Raw genomic sequence first — 13973 nt, forward strand, 5'->3', positions numbered from 1 at the left:
GGACCACCACAATGGGTGAGATACCGTTGGCCATGTTAATTTGGACGTCTAGTTTCTGCCACACTAGATGGCAGCACCGAGACTTTTATTTGGATGCTAAAGTGCACTAGGAATTTAATTTTGCCGGAAATGCCAAGAGCCAATAAGGCACTCCAGGGATCTTTTACATGCCGTATAATCATACGACATGACCGCTGAGGATTTTCTGCATCCCGAAAATCCAGTGTCTGGGCCTAGGATCGAACCCGCAGACTTGGGCTCAGAAGGTCGACGACAAACCAACTGCGCCACCCAGCTACTTTTTTCTCATTTTTGTTTGTTGTCATGTTAAGGTCAGCAGAAATATAAAGCTGAAACCTTTTTCCTACGAAACGAAATAAGGCAAATATTAACCTTTCCAGCGAAAATATTAATAAATAATTAGAAAATATTTTGCAAAAAACTTCATTTAAGGGAAAGCAAATAAACGAGCAGAGTAACCATGTTTTTGGATTGTTTTCTAAGGTCTGCGAACGTACATTGCGGAAACCTTCTTTCAAAGCTTTCTCGTAGTCACGGTTTAGATTTAAAAAGTTGGGAAAACATTTCTGTTGAATATGAATCATATCTAGTCAACGGCTTTACCGTCTTCCTGTACTAACGAAAAATACTTTAGCAGTTTTCGAGTTTTGCCTTTTTAAGGAAATGTGGACACAACAAATACTAGTTAAAGTTAATTTTTCGAAACTTTTCATTCGAATAATCTCATTAAAAAATGAATAAAAGTTTTTAAAAAATTCAATTTAATCTTCAATATTTTTTTAGAAATTTGAATTTTTTTTTCTTTCAAATTTGGCTTTAGGGGTCCTATGCGTAGCGGTTCCTTTAAAATGTGTGGCCTCTTCTCGTTCATTTTACCTTATTGCAGACCTAATTATGGTATAGCAATAAATGTGTGGCCTCTTCTCGTTCATTTTACCTTATTGCAGACCTATTATGGTATAGCCGCTCCAAGAGAATTTTATTTAAAATATTCGGTACAAAAAATTCGCCCAATAGTTCCTTCTGAAGAAGATTTTCACGAAGATTTTTTTTAATAGTTCTGTTTCAAAAAATTCAGTTACAATTTTTTTCCAGTAGCACGAAGAAATTTTCTGGTCATCAGTAATCTTCTATAATAATACAGGATTTTTGCTTGTTTGTTTGTTTTTACAGTGTAATTTCAATTCCACAGATGTAAATTTTTCCATTTTATTTTATAGAGAAACGAGAGCTGGAATAAACTCAGTTGCTGAATGTACTGAATAGGACCTGAATGTTTAACAACTTCCACTTTTATTTTGACATATTTTTTATTTTCATATTGATGCATAATTTTTTATTTGATACGACAATAATTTATGGAATAAATGTTTGCTTAAAAATCTATTTATTGCTATTGTATTTTCTACATTTGAAATCCAATTGTTTTTGACAAATTTTTAACCTAATTGAGCTACAAAATATAAAAACTGGTTTTTATTTTCTATAGACAAAATATTAAGAAATGTCCCATTTATCTAAACAAAAAAAAAAGTGCTTTTCCATAATATCAAAGAAAACAATATTGATGCCAGTTGTTAGCACTATGAATTAAATGTTTAATTTTTGTTTTATCCTGTTATATGCTTAAAAATTAAGGTAATTTTTCTGTGTGTCCAATTTATTGATTCAAAATATAAGCGTTGCAAAGAAAAATTTTCAAATGTTTTCAACATTCTCATTTTGTTGAACAAAAATTTTAACTATTTTGGCATATAAATCTTAATTTTTATCATTTTTAATGACTTCCTGGTAACTATCAATTTTAATAGGAAATTAAAATTAAATTCAGTAAGAAAGAAGTGAGTTTAAATGTAAAAACTTTATTGAAGTTATACTTCTTATGCAACTTCCAACAAGGTTGCGTTAAACGTTTAACGCTACATTTTTTTGGCCGGGAAATCACATGGTAGGATCCAGTTTTCCGTCATTCATTTCCATAATGTTTTGGTTTTCACTAGCATAAAAATAATAAAAGTATTGTTTTTCTATAAATATTTTTTTAGTTTGTTTTGATACACATAATAGGGTAGTATTTTTTATTTTCAAATTTAGTGGATAACAATTGTAAAAAATGAGTGAAAACAATTCTACGGACAATGCGACGGATTTAAGGTTATGTCAAGGTACGTCTCTTGTGAATATCAATTGCTTGTTAGGTTTTCTCTTCTGAAATTACATTATGACGCATACATCATTAATACAAATACATTTTCCAGGGCGAGACGATGAGGCAACCACAAGCACTTCCACTGGTTCAAGAGGTTCACGAGGGAAAAATGCACAATATTACCGTGATTACAGAGCACGGAAGCGAGCGGAGCAGAAAAAAGAAAAGAACTAGTGATCCTTCTACGACTGCTGATTCTTCTACAATTTATGTCGCACGTTGCGAAGTTTAACTTCTTCCGCGCGGAGGGACTCCACGCACTATTTTTTTTTATAAACTTCACGAACAAAGAAATTTCTAATACACAAGGAAATATGCAAAGATTTTTTTTTTCAGCTCAAAATAGAAATATGTGAAATTTTCACTTTTTTCTTAGTGGTTGATTTCTTACTATAACAGGGAAAAATCAAATATTAACACTTCTCTGTACTGTCTGCTTTGAATTATTATAAATTTAGATGCATTAAAAAGAAACCTTTTATTTATTTATTTTAAACTTTGTTTCTAATTTTTGGTAGGTTAAAAAAGTAATTAAAAAAGACATTTTTAAGGTTTAATATTCATAAAATCTCTCATAATTCACTAAATATCTATGTCCTAAGGGGAAAAATATATTGAACTTAATCCCGACTGAATGTTGAATGTATACATATATAATGCTTATGTATTTTTGGCAGCATATCAAAGCAAATATTTCATTTATTTTAAGAATATTACTTCATGAATATTATTTTAACAAAAGAGAAAAAAAAATCTTTCTCAATAATATTCAAAATAACAAAAAAAAATGCCTGTTTTACTTACTTTGCTTACAAAATCTCTGTAAAAAATGTTTTTTTTTTTTACTTGTAATGTGTTTTTAATCTTACTTTTTAATAAATACGTCGAGGCATTATTTATATTGTTTCCAAAAGTAGACGAAAAACAGGTACTTAATTTTTAATTGCTATAAACCATATTTAATAAAGAATCTATGTCTTTTAAAATATTTACTGAATGCAATATGAAGAAAAAAAGTGTTTTAACTCTCTTTTTCTGAGTGAATACACAACTACTTTCATGTCAGAATTCAAAGTAATTAGGATCAAATTTAAAAGGTAAAAAGCTAAAAAAGTAAAAAAAGTCAAATTTATGTTCTAACTTTATTTGATCAAGCATCGTAAAAAAAAATATAAAATATTTAAGTTTAACAAAGAACCAAAAATATTTAAATATATATTAAATTTAAAATGTACAATTAGCAATATTAAAATATATACCAAACTAGTACAAGTAAGTATGAAATCTATAATCCAAGTACCCAATTAATAATAATTTTATCTACAAATAGGCTTTAGCTAGAAAAAAGTAACTACGTCTTTAAAACTATTTGTGCAACATTTTTACATTTTATATATAGCTTCGATAAAAACTCATATCGACCATTAAATTAAAATAAATGCGACAATCTTGTAAGTAGAAATAAGTACTCTTCGTTATAAAATATAATTGGAGAGACTGAAGAATCATATTGAGTAACATTAGAATGGTCATTTTTTAAGGAGGAAAAAAAAAAGACTGAATTAACAAAAAATATAAATAATTAGATAGGTTGCAACATTTTGTCAATAAAAATTTTAAGTGTATGCAGCATTAGATTGCTTAAACAAAGATTTTTTTTAAGCCAAAATGCTTAAAGTATTTTTCTTTCTTTTTTTTAAATAAAAGTATTTATATATGCAATAAAAAGAAATATTTTTGTATTAATCGGGAAAAATACTTTTTATTTAACTATGCCAAACTGAAAAAAATACTAAATTTCCAAAATTTGAGCTTAATAGCGAATATAAATCAGTATTACTGTTCTGGGATGTTAATCTGCATCATTATTCGAAAAGGCAGAAATCACCTTTATATGCCTTACTTAAATAACACTTTTAGATGTTGAATACTTACTAGCATCTGAAGTGGATTGTAAAGCAGAATGTAAACAGATTAAAAATATTTCGTTATTTCTTTTGCATCATATTAGTTGAGTTATAAAATAAAAGTGAAAACATTTTGAATTGTTTATTAGAAACATCGATTAATAGTTGGAAGGGAAAAGGTCTCAATGAAATACTCATAAATTATTTAATTACCATTAATATTTGTCTTTGAGTATCACTAGACCTTATTTTTTTTTAATATAAACAACAATAAAAAAAACAGATTTTTTTTGCTTAAAAAAAGTGTTTTGAACCATTGAGTATGTGACATATCTCCCTAAAAATTAAAAAAATGTATAGTTCAAATATCAAAGAAATAAGCAAATATAAGTTACCAAAATACTTACCAATGCGAATGGCTTTCTCTGAAAAACTGCCTCCAAACTCTGCCCCCAAAGTAGCATAATCGCTCATGTTTTGTCCTAAATGAAGTTTTAACATTAGTTAATAAAAAAAATCAACAGGCTAGAACATTAGATAAATTAAAAATAGAAGGAAATAAAAAAGAAAACATAATTCAAAAACTAGGAAAATTAACCCCAAAAAATACGAAAATTTATAAGTGCCAGATGAAACTAAAAATCAATCATTTTAATCAAGAAATTTAACCAATTTAAAATATAAAAACTAGCCATTAAAAAAATAATGAAAAATATTTAATGTCTTAAGAACAAAGAATAAGCAAAGTGAAAATAGCTCAATTTTAAGTATTAAGAATTTAATTTATATAAATACACATTTTGAGAATTATACAGCGTATGAATTATATAAATTTGCTTTGTTTTTTTCCAAAAATTGCTACACAGTTCTAGCTACAAGTTTTCACTTAGAATTTCAAACCTTGAGCATTGTTAAATTTCTCAGAAAAGTTTTATTTTAACCTGTCTGTTTCATTCCTAATTTAACCAATTCTTATAATATTGATGTGCTTTCCTCTCGGACTTACATTTTTTTATTTTTTGTTTGACGTGTCTTATTAAAAAATTTCTCAAGAACCACACTTTTATAAGGATACATTTTATTACAATTCTTTTTCTCTTAGTTTTGTGCCTGATAATTTACCGATAAGTTCGATTTTAGCTAGAAAAAAATAACTATGATTTTAAAACTATTTGTGCAACATTTTTCCATTTTAAATATAGCTTTGATAGAAACTCATATCGACAATTAAATTAAAATAGATGTGACAATCTTGTAACTTGAAATAAGCACTCTTCGTTATAAAACATAATTGGAGAGGCTGAAGAATTATATTGAGTAGCATTAGAATGATCAAAATAAAATTTATAAGAACACTGAAGATGTGAAAATGATTTAAATTCCACATGGATAGGGGAAAGAATATTGAGAGGAAAAAATAAATTAATTTAAGATCACTATCTTAATTAAATGTTTTAAACCTTTAAATAAAAACCACATGAGTTATCACAATCAAAATTTTGATAGTTCTAAATCTTAAATCAAAAAAAAAAAATATCATATGATTGAGTTGTCACCACATGGATTAAAAGAAATAACCGCTATTCTCAGTTAATAGTAGTAATAATAAAGTTAATAGTTTATAGTAAAAATATATTACAATAATTTTAAAAACATGTCAGATTTGCGGAATAAAATTTATTACAACACTAAAGATGTGAAAGTGATTAAAATCCCACATGGATAAAGGAAAGAACACTGAGAGGAAAAAATAAGTTAATTTAAGATCACTATCTTAATAGTTTAAAACCTTAAAATAAAAACCACATGGGCTATATCACAATCATAATTTCAATAGTTTTAAATTTTAAATAAAAAAATATATATCATATGATTAAGTTGTTACCACATGGATTAAAAGAAATATCCACGAAAGATCATTGAGAGGGGAAAAAATGAGTTAATTTAGGATCACTATCTTAATAGTTTAAAACCTTAAAATACAAACCACATGGGCTATATCACAATCATAATTTTAATAGTTTTAAATTTTAAATAAAAAAATATATATCATATGATTAAGTTGTTACCACATGGATTAAAGGAAATATCCACGAAAGATCACTGAGAGGGGAAAAAATGAGTTAATTTAAGATCACTATCTNATTTATTTTAATGGTGATTAAAAACATTTTTTTAATCAACCTCTTTTGTCTCACGAGAACACTTCTGAGATTATTTCTCTGTTTCGATCAATATTTTTTTCTCAGAAAAAGAAAAATATCTATCTTTCTTTATAAATATAGCGATTATAATCGCTATATTCAAGAGACATTCGATTTAGATTTCTTATACATAGTTTTTCTTTCTTCTTGTGATTAATTTATTAATTGTGACATACATAAAACTGAAATAAGCATTTCATAAACTGAATACATCATGTCATTTTATTCCTGTCTAAGACTTGACATATTTGTGAAAATATGGCCCGACGGAAATGATGTTTAAAATCTATTAAATGTTATTACTTCTCCAAAGATAAATAAAGAACTAAAATTTGATGAAGGATTTTGATATCTAAACTTATTATTAAATTAACATTATATAATTAATAGTTTGCCGTTTGCTATAACAAAAAGCAATTTTCAATTTCAAATTTGTATTTAACTTTTTTCATTATAATTTTTGTGTGCATAAAGAAGAGCATTTTAATACCGTTTATTAAATGATCGGATAAAGCATTTACACTTCATATAGAAGGTTCATTAACATTATTTCTTAAATTTTTTTATCTATGAAATTTTAAGGACTATAAGGCTTAAAAAAATATCTAACTAAGAAAAAAAAATCAATGTAAAAAAATTAATTTAATTAAAAACTCTGCTGCTTTTATCATTATTTTTTTCGCTAAAAAAGAAAAATATTTATCTTTCTTTTATCGCTATTTTCATGCGAGGCATTTGATTAAGTTTCTTATATATAATTTTTCTTTCTTCATGCGATTAATTTATTAATTGTTATTACATACATAAAACCGGAATAAGCATTTCATAAACTGGATGCATCAAGTCATTTCTTCAAAGTGTACTGTGATAGACCAGTTGCGAGGGAGGCTCTTCGTAACGCTTGTTGTATCGGCAGTTTCAGGGATTTTTTCCTAGATTCCTCAGAAAAACATTCTAGGACATTGTGGGCAATTTTCCGTGCCTGAGACTTTAATGTCTCACCTTTCTTAAAAATGAAAGGCATAACAATAAAAACAACTTACAAAAATTTTAAAAAATTAATGAAAACAAAAATTAAAACAAACAAGATAAAATTAATGACGATTAAAAGAAAAAATCAAAACTTAAAACAAACGTAAAACTAACAAAAATTAAATAATTTACGATTAAAATAATCACGAAAAAAAATCTTTTGAAAACTTAGCTGCCCTGTCAGAAAACGAGAGAATAAAAGAAAGACGAGTTCCTATTACTTGGCTCTAGGACTGCCACTAATACTGGGAAAGGGGAGCGAAGATTCGCCGACTTGTGCCAAGCTAAGATCATTACACACTTTCTCTCCACACCCCTATTAGAAGTGACCTACCCTCGCAACCATAGTTCCCGCCAGGACGCGAGACAGGTGTCTGGAGCTGTTCTCCTGAAAGCCGTACTATATTCATAGTACTATGGGGGAGGATTGATGCAGTGGAGAAAACAATCACGCCAATGCGCATGCGCCATACAAAACTGGTTTGGTTTATCAACAATTGCAAGAAGCCCTCAGTACTGTATTACAAGGTACTCTGTCAGGATTTAACACGGGCATGCGCATGTTATAGTTTATATTTCATCCATCAAAACTCATTGTTCTTGTTTGAAAGTCTTTAATAGGACTTGTAGGTCATTTTACTGGTTCAAAGGTCATTCAATGTTTTTTCTGGTCTACCTTTCAAAAGGGTGTGGATTTCGGTCATAGTCAACAAGAGTTGACTAATTATTATTATTTTTTTTTTTTTAGTACTAACTTTAGTACACCACCATAATAATGACTGAATATAGATGATGGTTAAAAAAATATTTCATACTGAATTTATATGTCTAATGAATGCAAACAGAATATATCAGAATGACAAATAAATTAAGGGGGGCGGGAAAGGTATATTCAAAATTTGCAATTCAACCAGGTGCTCTCTCAATGTCCTAAAGAGAATTCTCTATCTTTAGCTGGATTTCTAAGAAAATTTCGATACATTCCTAATTGTACAAAATACAATTAATTTACGGCATCATTTATTTTGCAAAAGCAAAATTTTTTACTTCATGTTTTAGAAAATTTATTTTTAAATTGAGAACAAAATCCATACATTAAATTTAATAAGAAACCGAAGTTTACTAACTAAAGATTTTAACTTATACATGTTAGAATATTTATTTTTTAATACCAATATTTATGGCGGTGGCTTACAGGACTAGCTTAAAAAATATGCCTTTAAAAAAAATTGCATTAAGTTATACAGACTTCTAATTAATAATTTACCAGAAAGCAATAAAGTTATTGTTGAAATAAATAAAAAAATAAAAATTGCACCAAAACAATTAATTAATAATTTGCCAGAAAGCAACAAAGTTAATGCTGAAATAAAAAAAAATAATAAAAATTGCATCAATACAATTAATTAATAATTAATCAGAAAGCAACAAAGCTAATGTTGAAATTAAAAAAATAATAAAAACTGCATCAAGACAATTAATTGATAATTGACCAGAACGCAATAAAGTTAATGTTGAAATAACGATGTAGCTAAATGTTTTAAACATTATCAGGAGCCTAAGTGAAGTGATTTCATTGTAAACCCAGTTTTAACACTTATTAATTACATTATTAACAAATAAATAATTAATGAAAACAAATTAACGAATAAAATAATAATTAATGTAAATATTATTAAATGTACATATTTTTAATAATTTTTCGTCTTCTATTGAAAAAATATATAACCTTTTTCCTGATTTATTTTATAGGTTCCATGTACTTGCAGCTTATATGCGCAATGAATAAAACTTATTATATTTTTATATTTCTTCATTTTCTTAATTGTTATCTCTAATCTCTCTTTTCTTTTATTCCCTTTATTATGTTATATATAATATATGCAGTGTTTTTATGATCAAACTGATCTCGGAAAATAACTAGAAAAAATGAGTTTGTCTTGCAATTTCTTGAGTTCTTTTGTTTATAAAATCATAAATTTATCTTTCTATTAAAGAAAATGAATATCTTTTGAAAAATAACTCGTAATTTGATGCCTGTATCGAAAAAAATGAAAAAAGTTTCCTTTAAATCGATAACAATTAACTTTTATAGTTAAAGTATAACTTCTTGTTTCTAGATTATTTTACACAATGGAGTATAAAAATTGCGTTAAAATGTAGCCTTTTTAACTATCTTATTTTTAATAACGATAACTTTATTTCTTAAAAAAAATAAAAAAATAAAAACTATAAAGCTATTTTAAGAACATTAAATTAAAGCAAAAAACTGTCTCAGTTAAAGTTCAACCTATGGCGGTACTCTTTTTACCGAGACATTATTACCACCCATATATTTTTCCCCAAGCATCTTTTCTTATATGAAATACTATGTAATACACTGAGTGTTATAAAATGAAGACTATACAAATATTATAACTAATTATAAAAACTAATTAAATATCGAATGTTAACCTTGAAAATAAGAGATAACAGGCAGGGGGAATAGAAACGTCCAGTGAGTGCTGCCAGGCCCAACGTGCAACTCTTTCTACTAAGGCACTGATAACATTCACTTTTGTACTTCAAATTACAGAGGAGAAATGGTAGATATTTCATCTTCATATTGACATTGAAATGACAATGATGTATTCAAATGAAAGGATGCAGGGGCGCCAGGTTCAGAGCTCATGGGAGGTCGCTCCCAAAGGTTTGAACTAATCCAGAAAATTTGCTTGGCCGTACGGCATATTTACGAAAATTCATTTTATTTTATTTTATTTCAAACCTCACGAAAGACATTATCAAATGTTAAACCTTTATTTGGCATTTTTCTGATGAAAAAAAGAGAGAATGCATATGTATCAGGTATCCATTTCTCGATTCTTGCATCTTTTTGAACAAATCTATTGGCCCTTTTGTTATTGGAAAGCCCATTAGTTAATCATTTGCATGGAGTTCCTATTCCCCAATAAAAAGTAGCCAGTTACATCAGAAATTAAGAGAAACTAATGAAAGTCCCTGGGAAAATTATTAGTCGCACTATAAGATTCTATGACAGCTTTACTGTTGTTACGCTTGTTTGTGCTTGTGTATCAATTGGTTAACCATCTAATGCAATGCGTTAAAAATAAATACAAATAGGAAGTATATTAAAAATTTCTTGAATAAAACCCACTACATGTATGTTTAAATATAAAGGTGTTGCCGATAAACTCGTGCAAAACATGTAAGTATTAAAAGTGGGTCTAATCATTTGGTCAAATTATTATAATATACTAATATAATACCAGATATAACAAACATTCTGTATTTATATAATGTATCGTCGAATTTATCCAATCGTCGAATTTATATTGAATTTCGTCAAATTCAACCAAGTGATACATGAAGGTAAACAGGGGCAAAGTCTCGTAAAGACAATAAAGCTGTATAGTATCACCTGATAATTAAGATTTTACATGGAATGTTATAGTGCATCTAATAATTTGGCCACCAGGGACTGTATTTTACACAAATTTATTACGTTTTCTAAGCTCAAAACCACTACGGAAAACACAACAAATTTTCAATGATTTAATTTAACAATATTTTTTCATTCATAGAAGATACTTAAAATTCAATATAAAGTTAAATATTATTATGAAATTATATATTAATATTTCCCAATTTGTAAATTTTAACGTATATAGTTCAAATTAAGAGAGAAAAGAGGATAATATTTTAAATCTTAAATGAAATAAAATAAACATTCAGGTAGAAGAATGCCATATTTGCACGAAATTATGTAAAAATTGCAGAATACAGGGTATTCTATAAAGAACACCTTTAACATACAATTTCAGATTCCTTATTAAAGATGAAGCAAACTAGTATTTTAATAGTGCAAGTATTTCAAAAAAACTTTAATTTTTCAAATTGGTGCGTTTTATTGTTACGCTCGGAAAGAGCAAAGAATGAATTAAAACCATCCAACGACAGTTTATTTTTCTTGTGCGAAAGCTTTTGTGTTTCATTAGTAACACTAGAATTCTATCTTAACCTAAAATGATTTTAATCCCTCTTTTTATTTTACTGACCTCACTGTGTTATGTGTTTTTTTTTTTTTTTTTTTTTTTTTTTTTTTTTTNGTTGCGTTAAACGTTTAACGCTACATTTTTATTGGTCGGGAAATCACGTGGTAGGATCCAGTTTTCCCTTTATCATTTCCATATTGTTTTGGATCTCACTAGCATAAAAATAATAAAACTCATAAGAGTATTGTTTTTCTATCAATAATTTTTTAGTTTGTTTTGATACACATATAATTTAATAGGGTAGTATTTTTTATTTTCAAATTTAGTGGATAACAATTGTAAAAAATGAGTGAAAACAATCCCACGGACAATGCGACGGATTTATAAGGTTATGTCAAGGAACGTCTCTTGTGAATATCAATTGATTGTTAGGTTTTCTCTTCTGAAATTACATTATGACGCATTCACATACATTATTAATACAAATACATTTTCCAGGGCGGGCGAGACGATGAGGCAACCACAAGCACTTCCACTGGTTCAAGAGGTCGACGAGGGAAAAATGCACAATATTACCGTGATTACAGAGCACGGAAGCGAGCGGAGCAGGAAAAAGAGTTGTTGAATAGAACTAGTGATCCTTCTACGACTGCTGATTCTTCTACAATTAACGTCGCAGGTTGCGAAGTTTAACTTCTTCCGCGCGGAGGGACTCCACGCACTTTTTTTTTTTTTTTTTTTTTTAGATCCACATCACATACTCTTCAAAATCGTTATTTCATTGCCGTTGGATCGGTTAATGCCGCTGTGATCCGAGATAGACTATTTCCCACGCATGTACTGAGGTAACCTTATGAGTTTATTTGAGAATGACAGTTGAAATTAAATGAGTTAAAAGTTAATTTTAACGTAATATAGTGCTGCCATCTAGTTATAGAAAGCTATAGATAAATTGCTTGTCGCAAACGTCAAAATGCAATCATGAACATTTGCAACTATTTTAATAAAGTATTTCTTTGCATACGTATTTTACTTAAATATATGAGTTCATTTTTAAAAAATCAATGTCAATCATATTTATTTTTAATATCTTTTGAATAATAATCATTATTGTTCTTAATCACAATAATAATTATCATTTTGTACTAAAAGCAGTTCTTTTAAATGGTTAGCTTGAAAAAAGAAACTGTTTGCAATTTGTGTATACATAAGTTACTCATTGTTAAGAAATAAATTTTTCTTTTATTTTGAGTTTGAAGATTTTTTATCATTAACATTTTTTGTTTTTATTAAAATAAAATTTTTTAAAACTATTAAAGAAAACAGTATTAAATTACTTCCTATTAAGTACGTAATCGAACTATTATGTATCAAACAAGGTCTTCTCGCAATTTTTAATTCTTATAGTATTTTTAAAAATCAGTTTTACAGTTATATTGCTTTAAAAATTGTTAGTTAAAAGAATCCTTTTGATTTATGATGCTGCCATCTATTAATAGAAATATTAAGATTATATACAGTATTTTAAAATTTATAAGAGAATTGGGGTTTGAGAAGATATTAGAATTACCGTAGTTTTATGCATAGAAAATTGTTGATAACGATTTGTGACGTTATACAACTAATGTACTTCACCCATATATAATTAATAGGAGGAAATAAAAAAAGGAAACAAACTATAACGCTAATTGCATTAACTTATTATGTAATAAAGAAATTTATGCTACTTTAACTTAAATAGAAGTTTGTTTACCTTAATCTTTTTTTTTCTATCTGAAATAAAAAAATTATTTTACTAATTTATTTATTTTTAATTTAAATATAAAACTTTATTTCAGATATTTATTTACGTTTCGAAGTTCTCGAAATAAGATTCGTTTGCAATCACATAAATTATTAATGCAATTATTTACAGTTTTTTTTTATTTTTATATAGAGTTGTCTATAATGTGCTTTTTGGGGAAAATATACAAGCTTCAAAAGTTAAAAATATAGTAGCAGTGTTTAATCACGCTTTACTAAATCAAGTGTAATTTTCGAAGCAAAAAATCTTTACATTAACCAAACTGACTTAAAGATTTTGTTACCAGGCATATTGACACCTCGTTCAAAAATTTAAACTACTCCAATAGCGATTTGAATAAGTTGAATATAATTTCAGTTCGAATTAGTTGTTCAGTTATTTGAATCTCTGTTTCATCTCGTTGCAAACTAAATAAATCTTAATTAAAATCACTGCTATCGATATTCGTATGCAATTCCATTTTTGATGGAAGCTCAGTTAAAACGTGCATTCAATTATTTGAATCATTCAGTTTTCTGTTTTCTATTCAGTTAACTATTGAGAGAAACTTTCACAAATTTATAGCTAAAACATTGGATTAGTTGAATTCAATTATTAATTGTGATATTTGATTTTGATCTTTAGCAATAATTTATATTTTAATAATTTTGATTTTATTATTATAGATTGATTTAAATACGTTGCTAAACTCTATTTTTGGATTTATGGACAAAGTTGAAATTTATAAGAGATTTCCGTTAACTTTAATGTACTAAGTTCAAAAAGTAATTGATCTATTTCATAATTTGATACTTTCAATTG

General features: G+C 27.3%; 1 long non-coding RNA gene across 1 annotated transcript; it reads right to left on the reverse strand.

Moving 5' to 3' along the window:
* Positions 1–1863: 1863 nt before the first annotated feature.
* On the reverse strand, positions 1864–6292 carry LOC139426771 (uncharacterized). The gene is made up of 3 exons (XR_011637974.1): positions 6207–6292; positions 4545–4619; positions 1864–2017 (listed from the first exon to the last, which is right to left on the reverse strand). It is a non-coding gene; the product is annotated as an uncharacterized lncRNA (long non-coding RNA).
* Between the last annotated feature and the right edge of the window lie 7681 nt (positions 6293–13973).

Source organism: Parasteatoda tepidariorum, chromosome 10 (assembly GCF_043381705.1).
Source record: "Parasteatoda tepidariorum isolate YZ-2023 chromosome 10, CAS_Ptep_4.0, whole genome shotgun sequence".
NCBI classification, from domain to species: domain Eukaryota; kingdom Metazoa; phylum Arthropoda; class Arachnida; order Araneae; family Theridiidae; genus Parasteatoda; species Parasteatoda tepidariorum.